This window comes from Cupressus sempervirens, chromosome 2 (assembly GCF_028749045.1).
Source record: "Cupressus sempervirens isolate cs-2001-9-10 chromosome 2, ASM2874904v1, whole genome shotgun sequence".
Lineage (NCBI taxonomy): Eukaryota > Viridiplantae > Streptophyta > Pinopsida > Cupressales > Cupressaceae > Cupressus > Cupressus sempervirens.
This window is the reverse complement of record NC_143119.1, coordinates 478,016,727-478,025,253: the sequence shown is the minus strand read 5'-3', so window position 1 is coordinate 478,025,253 and position 8,527 is coordinate 478,016,727.

Sequence of the window (8,527 nt, the reverse complement as noted above, 5' to 3'; positions counted from 1 at the left end):
CTAGGTTGTTTGTTTCATTTATGAAATGATAATTAGAGAGGTAGGGAGATATAGGGACAATTTATGGGGAGAGAGTACAAGGGGAACTAATAAGATTAATATTATGAAGAGAGAAGATAAATAGAGAAGTGAAAAGTTTGGAACTAATAAAAAATAAGAAGGGAAAAATAGCGAGCTAGAGAGTGTATGTATGAGGGAGATAAATATGAAGGGAAAGAAAGAGAAAAAGGAAGTGTGAGGGAGAGGAATATGAAGAGGAGAGAGGAGAGTGGGGAGATGAATAGATAGAATAATAAAGATATCTGATGTGATAAATAGTATATAGATAGATACATAGAAAACATCAAGGAGATAGAACTAATAGAATATAGATAGTAAGATTTCGCACTTATATCAAATGTTTTATTAGAACTATAAACCTCAATTATAAAAAGAAACATGGTAAAAACTATTCACGAACATCATCAAAAGTATACAAGACTTATGGCTTAACCCTTGCACCCTTCAAAGGTGAAAGCTCTAATCTATAGTAATAGCTTCATTTTTAAGAAGCTATGATAAACTCCCAATAGTAATCAATATTGATCTCTGTTGTTTTCTATAGATCAACAATTTATTTTGTTGTAGAGATTATCATTGATTTTCTAGATCTGTAACTTTTGGTTTTGAAGACTCTTACATTTGCAAAAGCATTAATTATTGATTAGGATTTTACTAAGAAATTAGTTGGTCCCCACAAACAATAATTTTATTAATTTGTTGGCACTACAAGAGTAGCATTCTTTTGGTGAAATTTTTTTTATAATTGGTGATCCTTATTGTTCCATCAACGCTACCTTTTCTTGTTTGTATTTGTCTTCTCACCTGAAATTTGAAGTCTCCTTATATTAATTATAAAAGGTGAGCTTAAGATCATGCAAGCTATGCTCCCTCTTTAAGCTTGTGGGTATATGTTCTAAATACATGAGAAACGTTTGTAACTAGTGTGTGCTAGCACATAAGGAATTCAAAGTTGTCCTTAATTGTAGTGAATATAAACATATTTTGATTGTTTCTTGAATTTTGATTTAACTTGTTAGTAGACTAAATTTTTAACTCATCAAGAATTATGCTCTTGAAAGTCCCATATTTTCACTTGATGTGATCTTTGTTTTTAGGCAATGACTAATATGACAACATTGGAATTTGAACTTGTTACACTAAAATATTAGTACACTCGAAAAGTAAGAATTCAACACTTACTTTGATCAAAGGGATGGTAGTTGAATTTGAGTGAAACTCAACCTAATATAATCAAGGAGTTTGAGAGGTTTACACATTGGGCCAATTGTGATGCTGATTGCAACCCACATTTTAGATTCTTTTTTCTTCCATATTGAAGACTACACTACACCAAAAGAGATATGGGATAAACTCCAACATCATTTTGGTTTAGTTAGTGAAATTTCAGCTCTACAACTAGGAGCAGAACTTACATCCCTTTATACTGATACATTTCATTTTATTGAGGATTATTTGGTCAAATTAAAATATTTATTTCTTGGTTGAAGGGTTGTGGAAAATGGAAAATATATAAGGAGTGTATTTTTTTTGTCAAAATTAGCTAGTGTGTTTTCCTACTTTATACTTCCTTTATCCAACTAGAGATAGGTTGGGTAAAATATTTTTCATGCCATCTTTCAAGACTTGTTGTGAGAGGTTTACTATGGAAAATTCAAATCTAATTGATAATGATATTACTAAGTTGCATGCATTAATTGTTGCTCCACTAGTGGTAAAGGGACACCTAAGAATGACCCAAAGATTGAATCTAATGAGTCTTCTACCACCTCTTCTAATCCTACCAAGGAGAGACCAAAATGAACTTATTACATGACCATACTAAAAAAAGTTGTTATGATAAAAATAAATTTACATTTGTCTTTTTCAAGAAAGAGGGGCATATTAAGCCCAATTTTTACAAGAAGGAAACACATGAGTAAAAATAATTTCTCAAAGGGCATCCTATTTGGCATTCTTCATGTTCTCCTTCTTCTTCTACCAAACATGAGGATACTTCTCATTTGGAAAGGGTTATGCCTTGATTATTACTCATGAATCTAGGGATGCTAGATGGATTATTGATTCAAGACCTTTAGTTTACATCGTTAAAATACTTCCTTGATTCAAAATTCTTTTAGAGAACCATTTTAGGATAGACTCTTGACTATAAATAATTAGTTTGTTCATTTTACTACTATTGGTGAGAATGTTTTTTGATATAGGTACAATGAGTAATGTTCATTTGATTCCTAACACATGCCATAATGTCTTATTAGTAAAGAATATCACATAGGAAGGAAACATAGTTGAGTTTACTCCCAATTTAGTGCTCATTCATCGTCCCACGTGAGATTTTTTTTAGTTGGTAGGGTTGATCAGTAGTCTAGGGCATTTTACTTTGATCACTTTATTGATAATGATAATCCATATGTTCTATTGACTCTTCTTTCCATCGAGAAGAGAAATTATGATGGGCTTATGGGCTTAAGTATGCATCCCCAATCTCTTACTACATTAAAAGTTATAGTATACATGGGTGATCTTAGAAAAGTGTTTCCCACTTTTGGGCATGAAGAAGAATTGCACTTTTAAAATTAAAAAAAAAATTGGATCCCTTTGTGTGAATGGGGGTCTCCATGTAGATGTGCTCACTCAAACACCTCCTATACTTGAACACTTCTTAGCTAAATTTCTAATAAATTTATAGTAGAGAGTGTCATTTTCATATTCATTTTTACTATTACTGGACCCCAAAGTCATTGAAGTGAACATCGTGATGGCCAAGGTTGACATCAACACTTTTTTGGCACTTTCAACCTCTCTTCTAACTAGCATTGATATCAAGTGCACAAATTTAGTCCTTTTTTGTTTATTGTTATTGTAAATTATATGTTTCGAAATATATTAGTTTTCTATTTTTAGTGATATTTTTATTTAAATTTTTTATTTTAGAAAATGTTAGAAAGCCTAAGAAAAGCTTTAAAATATTTTAGGAAATTAGATTACAAAATTTTAGAAAAATTAATTTAGAAAACAAATTAGAAATTTTAAGAAAAATAATTTAGAAAACTATGTTTGAAATTTTTGATATTTTTTTTTATATTTATTTTTAGATAGTTATATAATAATATTTATTTCCAATAAGTTTTATTTTTTATTAAAAAATTATTAGAAATATTAAAAACTTAGGAAAATTTTAGAAAAAAATAGCTAAATATTAGAAAAAAAATTTTAAATTAGTAGAAAACTTTATCTCTATTCAATTGGGTGCATGTATGTTTAACTTTAGCAGTTTTTAATAATTGCCTTATACGAATTTTAGAAATTATTTTTCAAAAGTACATTTTTTTTCTTAAACATATGTGCTCACTTTCATAATGTGTTTTCCCCATGTTTCTCTCTCAGACACACACGCGCGCACGCACACACACACACAAGTTTATAAACAAACTCTCTCTCTCTCTCTCTCTCTCTCTCTCTCTCTCTCTCTCTCTCTCTCTCTCTTTCTCGGTAGAATAATCCCAAATGGAGATGTCCTAGTCCCTAACAAATAACCACACAGTGGGATATACACAATAACACAAAGATTTAGATCCAAAACAACATCAATTCACATAATAGAATCATAATATTTGCATATGACATGCCCAAATGTAAGGCCTTCTGGGTTATGGCCAAATACATCAACAATTTACAATAGCAATTCTGCAAGACCTTGCAAGATCCAACCACTAGCCAACCCAAACTCACAATCTAGTAGAAACTCCAAGAAGAAAATAAAGTTGTACTCGTGAGCCACCAAGCAACCTTCTTATTTCCCAAACCCACACTTAGCTACTAGCTCTTCTCAACTTTGCTCCTCTTAGCTACTCCTTGCTTCCTCCATGCTGAGGAATAATGACTCTAGACCCCACAAGACCCTCTACTTATACTACACCAAGCCACAAGTTGGCCTAGAAATTTATGCTAATTAAATACACATACATTAAATACACCCTTAAGTCACAAGTTTCCTTGGCAACAAACATTAAATACATGAAATAATTAAATACTTAGGACAGGCCCCAAGTATACAATACATAATTTACTCATATGAAAACATAAGAGTATGCACACTTAGGCATCGGTCCACATGTCATCCAATGATACAAATTCAAGAGTGTTCATGCTAGCTCCCTCAAATCAAATCTCGCAAATACAATATCCAAAGTCTTCTAGTAAATCAGGAACACACTATCAGTAGCCACCAAAATGGCTCTAACTCCAAGATGATTTCTCTAATAATTATGCGCACTTAGGAAAAGGTTCCCCAATATTCCTCAAACATATCCCAACCCATGCAAAACATAACTCCAAAAATTTGAGCTCGATGCTCCTGCATACATGATTGTTGACTACCTCAGAATGCTCCTGCATTAGACACCTCAGGTCCAAAGAAAAGATGTTCTTAATAGTTGAAAGAACATCTTTCAAGGTTCAGCACATAAACCTGAAATTGGTTCTTCACATACATGTCCTCTAGGTTATCAACTTGCACACTCTTTCCTTTGTTCTACTTTTGCAAATCCTTGCTTGCAAATGTCATCATTACATCTATCTTTGATGTGCAATAGGTATGCCTTCCACATTGATCTCTAGCACTTTCAGAATCCTTCAACTCAAATCAGCAACCAAAACTTATGTTCCTCCCACCAAGTTCTAAATTCTACAAATGAATCAGAGAATGCTTTAGACCACCCTTTTCAATAGTAAACACATTATTGACAGAATCATGCACTTCCCTACAATCATAGTGCCAAGGTCTACCAAGTAATATGTGACAACTACCCATGTCCACAATATCGCACAACACTTGATCAACATATTATCCAATTTGAAATTTAACAATACATTACTCCCTCACCTCCAAAGCATGTCCATCTTGTAATGAATTGATCATATAAGGAAAAGGATGTCTCACTTTCTTCAAACCAAGTTTCTAAGCCATCTCCTCAGTAACTAGGTTATCAAACTACCATTATCATCAATCACATTCCAATATTTTCCTCCATACTTACAACAAGTCTTAAACAAATTTATCATTTGACAAGGTTCCAACACTTCCTTACCAAGCAACACTTTTCGAACCATCAAGTTCTCCTCCTTCTTAGGCTTATTCATTGAATCCACATTCTCATTCACCACAACAACTACTTTATCACAAACTTTCCTATCAATATTGGAATATTCAAAGGATCTATGACCTTCTTCACCATATCTATAGCAAGTACCCTTAAATGCAACCTTACCATCATTCTCTTCTTCTCAACAAGATTGTGTTCATCTTCAATGATCTATTTATCCTTTCCAATGTGTTCCTTCTTTTCCTTCCCTTAGGAATTACCTTCATGTCTTCTCTTTAACTTATCTTCTACCCTCAAAGCATATCGATGAGCATCCTTAACTGAAAAAATATTTAGTATACCAATATCATCTTATATATTGAATCTCAAACCATTAATATATCTAGCCACCTTTTCCTTAGAAATTTCTCTATGTCCAGAGCAAATAGTCAACTTATAAAACTCCTTAGTATAATCCTTTACAATATACTCTTATGTTTTGGATTCTGCAATCTTTTAAATAATTCAAGTTCATAATCAACAAGAATAAAATTAGCCTTCAATTTAGTCACCATCAATCTCCACCTAGTGATCTTTATTTCTACTTCTTCTTCTCTATCTCTTTGCATTTCTCTCCACCATAAAGCAACATGTCCATTCAACTTGGTTTGTGCCAATCTCACTCTAAGTGGGTCTTCAATATCCTCTAACTTAATGTAGTATTATAGCTCACCAACTCAATGAATCAAGTCTTTAGGATTCAAAGTACCTAGTAAATTAGAAACATCCATCTTATGCTTCAACTTGAACTGAGATCCAAATCTATCCAATTGACTAGCTCTATCTTCCACAAGTCTCTCCATGTGATCATTTATGTCTTCACCACTAGATCCAGCATCTTTAAAGTCTTAAGCATCTTCCTCATAACCATCTTCAATACCCACATTCCTAATTACACCAACAATAGCTCTCATTATCTCATTCTTCATCAAATCCATCTTAGATCTGAAATCTGATCTAACCTTATCTAAAATCCTAGTCTGCACAACATCGCATAGATTATCAATTGTCCTAAAGTCCAATCTTCTTAGAGGCATCTTCCAAGATCTTTGTAAACCCAATGCAAAAAGATCAACCAAATCCAACCCCACTCTGATATCACTTAACGTAGTGCAAGGTAGGAGAACCCCCAATGGAGATGTCCTAGCCCCCAAAAAATAACCACACAATGTAATATACATAATAACATAGAGATTTAGATATGAAAAAACATCAATTCGCATAATAGAATCATAAGATTTACATCCAACACATCAGATTGTAAGGCCTTCTAGGTTACAATCAAATACATCAAAAATTACAATAACAGTTATGCAAGACATTGTAAGATCCAACCACTAGCTAGCCTCGTCCCACAATCTAGTAGAAAATCCAAGAAGAGTCTAAACTTGTAATCACAAGCCACCAAGCAACCTTCTTGTTTCCTAAGCCCACACTTAGCTACTAAATTTGCTCAACTTCGCTCTGCTCAACTACTCCTTGCTTCCTCCATGTTGAATGAATAACAACTCTAGACACCACAAAACCCTCTAGTTATACTACACCAAGTCACAAGTCGGCCTAAAAAGTTACACTGATTAAATACAACTACATTTAATGCACCCTCAATCCACAAGTTGGCTTGGAAACAAACATTAAATACATGAAATAATTAAATACTTTGGATAGGCCCCAAGTTTACAATACATAACTAACTCATATGACAACATAAGATTGCATGCACTTAGGCATATATCCATGTGCCACCTAAGGATCCAAATCCAAGAGCATACACATCGAATCCATCATACTAAAGCTTGTGAATACAATCTCCAAATTTTTCTAGTAAATTAGAAACACACTACCATCAACTGCCAAAATGACTCTAACTCTAAGATGATTACTCCAATCATTATGTTCACTTAGGAAAAGGTTTTCCACTATTCCTTACACATATCCCTAGTTGCACAAAACATAACTCCACAAATATGAGATTAATGCTCTCTCTCTCTCTCTCTCTCCCCTTATTTCCTTAACTCTCTCAAGCCCCGTCTCTCCCCCTTAAGATTCACTCACTTCCTCCCTTCTAAATAATATCTCTCTATCTCTCTCTCCCACACATTTTCTCCTTAATAATCTATGTATATCTTTCTTCACCTCCTTCTTATTTAACTAATATTCTATGTCCTTACAACTATTTCTCTCTCTGAATCATTCTCCTTCTTATTTCCTTAATCCCCTCTTAATCTCTCTCTCTCTCTCTCTCTCTCTCTCTCTCTCTCTCTCTCTCTCTCTCTCTCTCTCTCTCTCTGAATTCTCTCTCTCCTTATTTCCTTAGTTTTACATTTATTTTAGATTATAATATTATTTTATAGTTTTTGGATTATGATGAAAAAAAGTTTTGAGGGGACCCAAAACCCTAAACAAAAAGCAAAAACAAGATATAACTATAATGTCCCACTAGGTTTTACAAGGACCTAGAACCTACAGAATAATCATGAAATTAACCCTAAACCTACAAAATGATCATGAAATTAAAAAACTAGGTTTTACAAGGACCTAGAACCTATAAAAAATTCAATTAACTAAAAAAAATTTGCAAACAAAAAATAACCAGCAACAAAACCAGGATTAGCTACTTGAACTGGCAACATAAACTTAAACCAACTCCTTAATCACCTTAGCCAAATGCTTACCAGCATCTACAGTCCCTTGAAGGATGTCCTCCACCATCAACCCTAGAGTAGCTTCAATGGCTTTCTTTGTACTCTACCTTGTCCTCTTACTAGGGTCTCCAATCAATTGAACAACAATAGGGGAAATAATTTCCTCATTGCTATGTCTACCAATACTCATCATTGTTCCACACAGAATTGAGGTAACCATATACATACATTGGCCACTATCCTTGACTAGTTGACCTAGCTCCATTTCATACACCATTAGCCTCTCAAGGATATTTCCCACCTTACTCTCCATCTTAGCTCTTTTGTCCCTCTCTTCATCTAGATTGTTTTGATGCTCCCTTACATTTTTCTTGAGGATAGTAATATCACTATAAAGCCAAGAGTCCACCTAAAGTGAAGCATCACCTTTTAGTTTGGCTTTGTGGAGAAACATTAGCCTCCTTTTATTTTTCAGCTCCTCATTGAGCTCTTCATCAACATAATTCTCATGATTGATAGCATCATCCTGTAATTCAAAAAATTTCAAATCTTTCTCTTCACCCACATCCCCATGTCCCATTTCCCCCAAATTGTTAGGATCTTTAATATTATGTTCCTTAATAACAAGGTCATCATCTTTATCCTTTTTAGAGTCAATAAAGAGCCTCTTCTCTTGGG